Source organism: Neoarius graeffei, assembly GCF_027579695.1.
Source record: "Neoarius graeffei isolate fNeoGra1 chromosome 18 unlocalized genomic scaffold, fNeoGra1.pri SUPER_18_unloc_1, whole genome shotgun sequence".
NCBI lineage: Eukaryota > Metazoa > Chordata > Actinopteri > Siluriformes > Ariidae > Neoarius > Neoarius graeffei.
In genome coordinates, this window is record NW_026869982.1 from 1,347,501 (window position 1) to 1,355,000 (window position 7,500).

General features: G+C 45.3%; 15 non-coding genes and 16 pseudogenes across 15 annotated transcripts; all 31 read right to left on the reverse strand.

Moving 5' to 3' along the window:
• Positions 1-71: 71 nt before the first annotated feature.
• Positions 72-190, reverse strand: LOC132878305 (5S ribosomal RNA; annotated as a pseudogene).
• Positions 191-312: 122 nt separating this feature from the next.
• Positions 313-431, reverse strand: LOC132877896 (5S ribosomal RNA). The gene has a single exon (XR_009653557.1). It is a non-coding gene; the product is annotated as a 5S ribosomal RNA (ribosomal RNA).
• A 117-nt stretch (positions 432-548) lies between these two features.
• Positions 549-667, reverse strand: LOC132879820 (5S ribosomal RNA; annotated as a pseudogene).
• Positions 668-779: 112 nt separating this feature from the next.
• Positions 780-898, reverse strand: LOC132877667 (5S ribosomal RNA). The gene has a single exon (XR_009653338.1). It is a non-coding gene; the product is annotated as a 5S ribosomal RNA (ribosomal RNA).
• A 127-nt stretch (positions 899-1,025) lies between these two features.
• On the reverse strand, positions 1,026-1,144 carry LOC132877669 (5S ribosomal RNA). The gene has a single exon (XR_009653340.1). It is a non-coding gene; the product is annotated as a 5S ribosomal RNA (ribosomal RNA).
• A 122-nt stretch (positions 1,145-1,266) lies between these two features.
• Positions 1,267-1,385, reverse strand: LOC132879542 (5S ribosomal RNA; annotated as a pseudogene).
• A 122-nt stretch (positions 1,386-1,507) lies between these two features.
• LOC132877932 (5S ribosomal RNA) lies at positions 1,508-1,626 on the reverse strand. Its single transcript, XR_009653590.1, has one exon. It is a non-coding gene; the product is annotated as a 5S ribosomal RNA (ribosomal RNA).
• A 117-nt stretch (positions 1,627-1,743) lies between these two features.
• On the reverse strand, positions 1,744-1,862 carry LOC132877670 (5S ribosomal RNA). Its single transcript, XR_009653341.1, has one exon. It is a non-coding gene; the product is annotated as a 5S ribosomal RNA (ribosomal RNA).
• Positions 1,863-1,979: 117 nt separating this feature from the next.
• Positions 1,980-2,098, reverse strand: LOC132881370 (5S ribosomal RNA; annotated as a pseudogene).
• A 114-nt stretch (positions 2,099-2,212) lies between these two features.
• Positions 2,213-2,331, reverse strand: LOC132878567 (5S ribosomal RNA; annotated as a pseudogene).
• Positions 2,332-2,453: 122 nt separating this feature from the next.
• LOC132876715 (5S ribosomal RNA) lies at positions 2,454-2,572 on the reverse strand. The gene has a single exon (XR_009652421.1). It is a non-coding gene; the product is annotated as a 5S ribosomal RNA (ribosomal RNA).
• A 117-nt stretch (positions 2,573-2,689) lies between these two features.
• Positions 2,690-2,808, reverse strand: LOC132881175 (5S ribosomal RNA; annotated as a pseudogene).
• A 229-nt stretch (positions 2,809-3,037) lies between these two features.
• Positions 3,038-3,156, reverse strand: LOC132877671 (5S ribosomal RNA). The gene has a single exon (XR_009653342.1). It is a non-coding gene; the product is annotated as a 5S ribosomal RNA (ribosomal RNA).
• Positions 3,157-3,278: 122 nt separating this feature from the next.
• On the reverse strand, positions 3,279-3,397 carry LOC132878647 (5S ribosomal RNA; annotated as a pseudogene).
• Positions 3,398-3,514: 117 nt separating this feature from the next.
• LOC132879822 (5S ribosomal RNA) lies at positions 3,515-3,633 on the reverse strand (annotated as a pseudogene).
• Positions 3,634-3,745: 112 nt separating this feature from the next.
• LOC132878568 (5S ribosomal RNA) lies at positions 3,746-3,864 on the reverse strand (annotated as a pseudogene).
• Positions 3,865-3,981: 117 nt separating this feature from the next.
• LOC132881176 (5S ribosomal RNA) lies at positions 3,982-4,100 on the reverse strand (annotated as a pseudogene).
• Positions 4,101-4,294: 194 nt separating this feature from the next.
• LOC132877672 (5S ribosomal RNA) lies at positions 4,295-4,413 on the reverse strand. The gene has a single exon (XR_009653343.1). It is a non-coding gene; the product is annotated as a 5S ribosomal RNA (ribosomal RNA).
• A 122-nt stretch (positions 4,414-4,535) lies between these two features.
• LOC132877673 (5S ribosomal RNA) lies at positions 4,536-4,654 on the reverse strand. Its single transcript, XR_009653344.1, has one exon. It is a non-coding gene; the product is annotated as a 5S ribosomal RNA (ribosomal RNA).
• A 122-nt stretch (positions 4,655-4,776) lies between these two features.
• LOC132878306 (5S ribosomal RNA) lies at positions 4,777-4,895 on the reverse strand (annotated as a pseudogene).
• Positions 4,896-5,017: 122 nt separating this feature from the next.
• On the reverse strand, positions 5,018-5,136 carry LOC132877897 (5S ribosomal RNA). The gene has a single exon (XR_009653558.1). It is a non-coding gene; the product is annotated as a 5S ribosomal RNA (ribosomal RNA).
• Positions 5,137-5,253: 117 nt separating this feature from the next.
• On the reverse strand, positions 5,254-5,372 carry LOC132879823 (5S ribosomal RNA; annotated as a pseudogene).
• Positions 5,373-5,484: 112 nt separating this feature from the next.
• LOC132877674 (5S ribosomal RNA) lies at positions 5,485-5,603 on the reverse strand. The gene has a single exon (XR_009653345.1). It is a non-coding gene; the product is annotated as a 5S ribosomal RNA (ribosomal RNA).
• A 127-nt stretch (positions 5,604-5,730) lies between these two features.
• Positions 5,731-5,849, reverse strand: LOC132877675 (5S ribosomal RNA). The gene has a single exon (XR_009653346.1). It is a non-coding gene; the product is annotated as a 5S ribosomal RNA (ribosomal RNA).
• A 122-nt stretch (positions 5,850-5,971) lies between these two features.
• LOC132879543 (5S ribosomal RNA) lies at positions 5,972-6,090 on the reverse strand (annotated as a pseudogene).
• A 122-nt stretch (positions 6,091-6,212) lies between these two features.
• LOC132877676 (5S ribosomal RNA) lies at positions 6,213-6,331 on the reverse strand. Its single transcript, XR_009653347.1, has one exon. It is a non-coding gene; the product is annotated as a 5S ribosomal RNA (ribosomal RNA).
• Positions 6,332-6,448: 117 nt separating this feature from the next.
• Positions 6,449-6,567, reverse strand: LOC132877677 (5S ribosomal RNA). Its single transcript, XR_009653348.1, has one exon. It is a non-coding gene; the product is annotated as a 5S ribosomal RNA (ribosomal RNA).
• A 117-nt stretch (positions 6,568-6,684) lies between these two features.
• On the reverse strand, positions 6,685-6,803 carry LOC132881371 (5S ribosomal RNA; annotated as a pseudogene).
• Positions 6,804-6,917: 114 nt separating this feature from the next.
• On the reverse strand, positions 6,918-7,036 carry LOC132878571 (5S ribosomal RNA; annotated as a pseudogene).
• Positions 7,037-7,158: 122 nt separating this feature from the next.
• On the reverse strand, positions 7,159-7,277 carry LOC132876716 (5S ribosomal RNA). The gene has a single exon (XR_009652422.1). It is a non-coding gene; the product is annotated as a 5S ribosomal RNA (ribosomal RNA).
• A 117-nt stretch (positions 7,278-7,394) lies between these two features.
• The window catches only part of LOC132881177 (5S ribosomal RNA), a 119-nt pseudogene continuing 13 nt past the window's right edge, over positions 7,395-7,500 (reverse strand).

Here is a 7,500-nt window from a genome sequence, read left to right on the forward strand (position 1 = left end):
CAGAAGGAAAATTCTTGCCTTGCGAGCAGAAGGAAAATTCAAACAGATTTCTGCAAGAAGACAAAATAAAATGCTTACAGTACCTGGTATTCCTAGGCAGTCTCCCACTCAAGTACTAACCAGGCCTAACTCTGTTTAGCTTCTGAGATCAGACGGGATCAGGCGTTGTCAGAGTGGTTTGGCCATAAGCAACAGTGAGTTGGAAATGTGCCGTTTTTCTTGCCTTGCCTTGCCTTGCGCCCAGAAGGAAAATTCTTGCCTTGCGAGCAGAAGGAAAATTCAAACAGATTTCTGCTAGAAGACAAAATAAAATGCTTACAGTACCTGGTATTCCTAGGCAGTCTCCCACTCAAGTACTATCCAGGCCCAACTCTGTTTAGCTTCTGAGATCAGACGGGATCAGGCGTTGTCAGAGTGGTTTGGCCATAAGCAGCAGTTAGTTGGAAATGTGCCGTTTTTCTTGCCTTGCCTTGCGACCAGAAGGAAAATTCTTGCCTTGCGAGCAGAAGGAAAATTCAAACAGATTTCTGCAAGAAGACAAAATAAAATGCTTACAGTACCTGGTATTACTAGGCAGTCTCCCACTCAAGTACTAAACAGGCCCAACTCTGTTTAGTTTCTGAGATCTGACAGGATCAGGCGTTGTCAGAGTGGTTTGGCCGTAAGCAACAGCTTGTTGGAAATGTGCCATTTTTCTTGCCTTGCGCCCAGAAGGAAAATTCTTGCCTTGCGACCAGAAGGAAAATTCAAACAGATTTCTGCTAGAAGACAAAATAAAATGCTTACAGTACCTGGTATTCCTAGGCAGTCTCCCACTCAAGTACTAACCAGGCCCAACTCTGTTTAGCTTCTGAGATCAGACGGGATCAGGCGTTGTCAGAGTGGTTTGGCCATAAGCAACAGTTAGTTGGAAATGTGCCGTTTTTCTTGCCTTGCCTTGCCTTGCCTTGCGCCCAGAAGGAAAATTCTTGCCTTGCGAGCAGAAGGAAAATTCAAACAGATTTCTGCAAGAAGACAAAATAAAATGCTTACAGTACCTGGTATTCCTAGGCAGTCTCCCACTCAAGTACTAACCAGGCCCAACTCTGTTTAGCTTCTGAGATCAGACGGGATCAGGCGTTGTCAGAGTGGTTTGGCCATAAGCAACAGTTAGTTGGAAATGTGCCGTTTTTCTTGCCTTGCCTTGCCTTGCGCCCAGAAGGAAAATTCTTGCCTTGCGAGCAGAAGGAAAATTCAAACAGATTTCTGCTAGAAGACAAAATAAAATGCTTACAGTACCTGGTATTCCTATTCAGTCTCCCACTCAAGTACTAACCAGGCCCAACTCTGTTTAGTTTCTGAGATCAGACGGGATCAGGCGATGTCAGAGTGGTTTGGCCATAAGCAACAGTTAGTTGGAAATGTGCCGTTTTTCTTGCCTTGCCTTGCCTTGCGCCCAGAAGGAAAATTCTTGCCTTGCGAGCAGAAGGAAAATTCAAACAGATTTCTGCAAGAAGACAAAATAAAATGCTTACAGTACCTGGTATTCCTAGGCAGTCTCCCACTCAAGTACTAACCAGGCCCAACTCTGTTTATCTTCTGAGATCAGACGGGATCAGGCGTTGTCAGAGTGGTTTGGCCATAAGCAACAGTTAGTTGGAAATGTGCCGTTTTTCTTGCCTTGCCTTGCGCCCAGAAGGAAAATTCTTGCCTTGCGAGCAGAAGGAAAATTCAAACAGATTTCTGCTAGAAGACAAAATAAAATGCTTACAGTACCTGGTATTCCTAGGCAGTCTCCCACTCAAGTACTAACCAGGCCCAACTCTGTTTAGCTTCTGAGATCAGACGGGATCAGGCGTTGTCAGAGTGGTTTGGCCATAAGCAACAGTTAGTTGGAAATGTGCCGTTTTTCTTGCCTTGCCTTGCGACCAGAAGGAAAATTCTTGCCTTGCGAGCAGAAGGAAAATTCAAACAGATTTCTGCAAGAAGACAAAATAAAATGCTTACAGTACCTGGTATTACTAGGCAGTCTCCCACTCAAGTACTAAACAGGCCCAACTCTGTTTAGCTTCTCAGATCAGACAGGATCAGGCATTGTCAGAGTGGTTTGGACATAAGCAATAGTCTGGAAATGTGCCGTTTTTCTTGCCTTGCCTTGCGATCAGAAGGAAAATTCTTGCCTTCCGACCAGAAGGAAAATTCAAACAGATTTCTGCAAGAAGACAAAATAAAATGCTTACAGTACCTGGTATTCCTAGGCAGTCTCCCACTCAAGTACTAACCAGGCCCAACTCTGTTTAGCTTCTGACATCAGACGGGATCAGGCGTTGTCAGAGTGGTTTGGCCATAAGCAACAGTTAGTTGGAAATGTGCCGTTTTTCTTGCCTTGCCTTGCCTTGCGCCCAGAAGGAAAATTCTTGCCTTGCGAGCAGAAGGAAAATTCAAACAGATTTCTGCTAGAAGACAAAATAAAATGCTTACAGTACCTGGTATTCCTAGGCAGTCTCCCACTCAAGTACTAACCAGGCCCAACTCTGTTTAGCTTCTGAGATCAGACGGGATCAGGCGTTGTCAGAGTGGTTTGGCCGTAAGCAACAGTTAGTGGGAAATGTGCCGTTTTTCTTGCCTTGCCTTGCGACCAGAAGGAAAATTCTTGCCTTGCGAGCAGAAGGAAAATTCAAACAGATTTCTGCAAGGAGACAAAATAAAATGCTTACAGTACCTGGTATTCCTAGGCAGTCTCACACTCAAGTACTAACCAGGCCCAACTCTGTTTAGCTTCTCAGATCAGACAGGATCAGGCATTGTCAGAGTGGTTTGGACGTAAACAACAGTCTGGAAATGTGCGCCTTGCCTTGCCTTGCCTTGCCTTGCCTTGCCTTGCCTTGCCTTGCCTTGCCTTGCCTTGCCTTGCCTTGCCTTGCCTTGCCTTGCCTTGCCTTGCCTTGCCTTGCCTTGCCTTGCCTTGCCTTGCCTTGCCTTGCGCCCAGAAGGAAAATTCTTGCCTTGCGAGCAGAAGGAAAATTCAAACAGATTTCTGCAAGAAGACAAAATAAAATGCTTACAGTACCTGGTATTCCTAGGCAGTCTCCCACTCAAGTACTAACCAGGCCCAACTCTGTTTAGCTTCTGAGATCAGACGGGATCAGGCGTTGTCAGAGTGGTTTGGCCATAAGCAACAGTTAGTTGGAAATGTGCCGTTTTTCTTGCCTTGCCTTGCCTTGCGCCCAGAAGGAAAATTCTTGCCTTGCGAGCAGAAGGAAAATTCAAACAGATTTCTGCAAGAAGACAAAATAAAATGCTCACAGTACCTGGTATTCCTAGGCAGTCTCCCACTCAAGTACTAACCAGGCCCAACTCTGTTTAGCTTCTGAGATCAGACAGGATCAGGCGTTGTCAGAGTGGTTTGGCCATAAGCAACAGTTAGTTGGAAATGTGCCGTTTTTCTTGCCTTGCCTTGCGACCAGAAGGAAAATTCTTGCCTTGCGAGCAGAAGGAAAATTCAAACAGATTTCTGCAAGAAGACAAAATAAAATGCTTACAGTACCTGGTATTACTAGGCAGTCTCCCACTCAAGTACTAAACAGGCCCAACTCTGTTTAGTTTCTGAGATCTGACAGGATCAGGCGTTGTCAGAGTGGTTTGGCCGTAAGCAACAGCTTGTTGGAAATGTGCCATTTTTCTTGCCTTGCGATCAGAAGGAAAATTCTTGCCTTGCGACCAGAAGGAAAATTCAAACAGATTTCTGCAAGAAGACAAAATAAAATGCTTACAGTACCTGGTATTCCTAGGCAGTCTCCCACTCAAGTACTAACCAGGCCCAACTCTGTTTAGCTTCTGACATCAGACGGGATCAGGCGTTGTCAGAGTGGTTTGGCCATAAGCAACAGTTAGTTGGAAATGTGCCGTTTTTCTTGCCTTGCCTTGCGCCCAGAAGGAAAATTCTTGCCTTGCGAGCAGAAGGAAAATTCAAACAGATTTCTGCAAGGAGACAAAATAAAATGCTTACAGTACCTGGTATTCCTAGGCAGTCTCACACTCAAGTACTAACCAGGCCCAACTCTGTTTAGCTTCTCAGATCAGACAGGATCAGGCATTGTCAGAGTGGTTTGGACGTAAACAACAGTCTGGAAATGTGCGCCTTGCCTTGCCTTGCCTTGCCTTGCCTTGCCTTGCCTTGCCTTGCCTTGCCTTGCCTTGCCTTGCCTTGCCTTGCCTTGCCTTGCCTTGCCTTGCCTTGCGCCCAGAAGGAAAATTCTTGCCTTGCGAGCAGAAGGAAAATTCAAACAGATTTCTGCAAGAAGACAAAATAAAATGCTTACAGTACCTGGTATTCCTAGGCAGTCTCCCACTCAAGTACTAACCAGGCCCAACTCTGTTTAGCTTCTGAGATCAGACGGGATCAGGCGTTGTCAGAGTGGTTTGGCCATAAGCAACAGTTAGTTGGAAATGTGTCGTTTTTCTTGCCTTGCCTTGCCTTGCGCCCAGAAGGAAAATTCTTGCCTTGCGAGCAGAAGGAAAATTCAAACAGATTTCTGCTAGAAGACAAAATAAAATGCTTACAGTACCTGGTATTCCTAGGCAGTCTCCCACTCAAGTACTAACCAGGCCCAACTCTGTTTAGCTTCTGAGATCAGACGGGATCAGGCGTTGTCAGAGTGGTTTGGCCATAAGCAACAGTTAGTTGGAAATGTGCCGTTTTTCTTGCCTTGCCTTGCCTTGCGACCAGAAGGAAAATTCTTGCCTTGCGAGCAGAAGGAAAATTCAAACAGATTTATGCAAGAAGACAAAATAAAATGCTTACAGTACCTGGTATTCCTAGGCAGTCTCCCACTCAAGTACTAACCAGGCCTAACTCTGTTTAGCTTCTGAGATCAGACGGGATCAGGCGTTGTCAGAGTGGTTTGGCCATAAGCAACAGTGAGTTGGAAATGTGCCGTTTTTCTTGCCTTGCCTTGCCTTGCGCCCAGAAGGAAAATTCTTGCCTTGCGAGCAGAAGGAAAATTCAAACAGATTTCTGCTAGAAGACAAAATAAAATGCTTACAGTACCTGGTATTCCTAGGCAGTCTCCCACTCAAGTACTATCCAGGCCCAACTCTGTTTAGCTTCTGAGATCAGACGGGATCAGGCGTTGTCAGAGTGGTTTGGCCATAAGCAGCAGTTAGTTGGAAATGTGCCGTTTTTCTTGCCTTGCCTTGCGACCAGAAGGAAAATTCTTGCCTTGCGAGCAGAAGGAAAATTCAAACAGATTTCTGCAAGAAGACAAAATAAAATGCTTACAGTACCTGGTATTACTAGGCAGTCTCCCACTCAAGTACTAAACAGGCCCAACTCTGTTTAGTTTCTGAGATCTGACAGGATCAGGCGTTGTCAGAGTGGTTTGGCCGTAAGCAACAGCTTGTTGGAAATGTGCCATTTTTCTTGCCTTGCGCCCAGAAGGAAAATTCTTGCCTTGCGACCAGAAGGAAAATTCAAACAGATTTCTGCTAGAAGACAAAATAAAATGCTTACAGTACCTGGTATTCCTAGGCAGTCTCCCACTCAAGTACTAACCAGGCCCAACTCTGTTTAGCTTCTGAGATCAGACGGGATCAGGCGTTGTCAGAGTGGTTTGGCCATAAGCAACAGTTAGTTGGAAATGTGCCGTTTTTCTTGCCTTGCCTTGCCTTGCCTTGCGCCCAGAAGGAAAATTCTTGCCTTGCGAGCAGAAGGAAAATTCAAACAGATTTCTGCAAGAAGACAAAATAAAATGCTTACAGTACCTGGTATTCCTAGGCAGTCTCCCACTCAAGTACTAACCAGGCCCAACTCTGTTTAGCTTCTGAGATCAGACGGGATCAGGCGTTGTCAGAGTGGTTTGGCCATAAGCAACAGTTAGTTGGAAATGTGCCGTTTTTCTTGCCTTGCCTTGCCTTGCGCCCAGAAGGAAAATTCTTGCCTTGCGAGCAGAAGGAAAATTCAAACAGATTTCTGCTAGAAGACAAAATAAAATGCTTACAGTACCTGGTATTCCTATTCAGTCTCCCACTCAAGTACTAACCAGGCCCAACTCTGTTTAGTTTCTGAGATCAGACGGGATCAGGCGATGTCAGAGTGGTTTGGCCATAAGCAACAGTTAGTTGGAAATGTGCCGTTTTTCTTGCCTTGCCTTGCCTTGCGCCCAGAAGGAAAATTCTTGCCTTGCGAGCAGAAGGAAAATTCAAACAGATTTCTGCAAGAAGACAAAATAAAATGCTTACAGTACCTGGTATTCCTAGGCAGTCTCCCACTCAAGTACTAACCAGGCCCAACTCTGTTTAGCTTCTGAGATCAGACGGGATCAGGCGTTGTCAGAGTGGTTTGGCCATAAGCAACAGTTAGTTGGAAATGTGCCGTTTTTCTTGCCTTGCCTTGCGCCCAGAAGGAAAATTCTTGCCTTGCGAGCAGAAGGAAAATTCAAACAGATTTCTGCTAGAAGACAAAATAAAATGCTTACAGTACCTGGTATTCCTAGGCAGTCTCCCACTCAAGTACTAACCAGGCCCAACTCTGTTTAGCTTCTGAGATCAGACGGGATCAGGCGTTGTCAGAGTGGTTTGGCCATAAGCAACAGTTAGTTGGAAATGTGCCGTTTTTCTTGCCTTGCCTTGCGACCAGAAGGAAAATTCTTGCCTTGCGAGCAGAAGGAAAATTCAAACAGATTTCTGCAAGAAGACAAAATAAAATGCTTACAGTACCTGGTATTACTAGGCAGTCTCCCACTCAAGTACTAAACAGGCCCAACTCTGTTTAGCTTCTCAGATCAGACAGGATCAGGCATTGTCAGAGTGGTTTGGACATAAGCAATAGTCTGGAAATGTGCCGTTTTTCTTGCCTTGCCTTGCGATCAGAAGGAAAATTCTTGCCTTGCGACCAGAAGGAAAATTCAAACAGATTTCTGCAAGAAGACAAAATAAAATGCTTACAGTACCTGGTATTCCTAGGCAGTCTCCCACTCAAGTACTAACCAGGCCCAACTCTGTTTAGCTTCTGACATCAGACGGGATCAGGCGTTGTCAGAGTGGTTTGGCCATAAGCAACAGTTAGTTGGAAATGTGCCGTTTTTCTTGCCTTGCCTTGCCTTGCGCCCAGAAGGAAAATTCTTGCCTTGCGAGCAGAAGGAAAATTCAAACAGATTTCTGCTAGAAGACAAAATAAAATGCTTACAGTACCTGGTATTCCTAGGCAGTCTCCCACTCAAGTACTAACCAGGCCCAACTCTGTTTAGCTTCTGAGATCAGACGGGATCAGGCGTTGTCAGAGTGGTTTGGCCGTAAGCAACAGTTAGTTGGAAATGTGCCGTTTTTCTTGCCTTGCCTTGCGACCAGAAGGAAAATTCTTGCCTTGCGAGCAGAAGGAAAATTCAAACAGATTTCTGCAAGGAGACAAAATAAAATGCTTACAGTACCTGGTATTCCTAGGCAGTCTCACACTCAAGTACTAACCAGGCCCAACTCTGTTTAGCTTCTCAGATCAGACAGGATCAGGCATTGTCAGAGTGG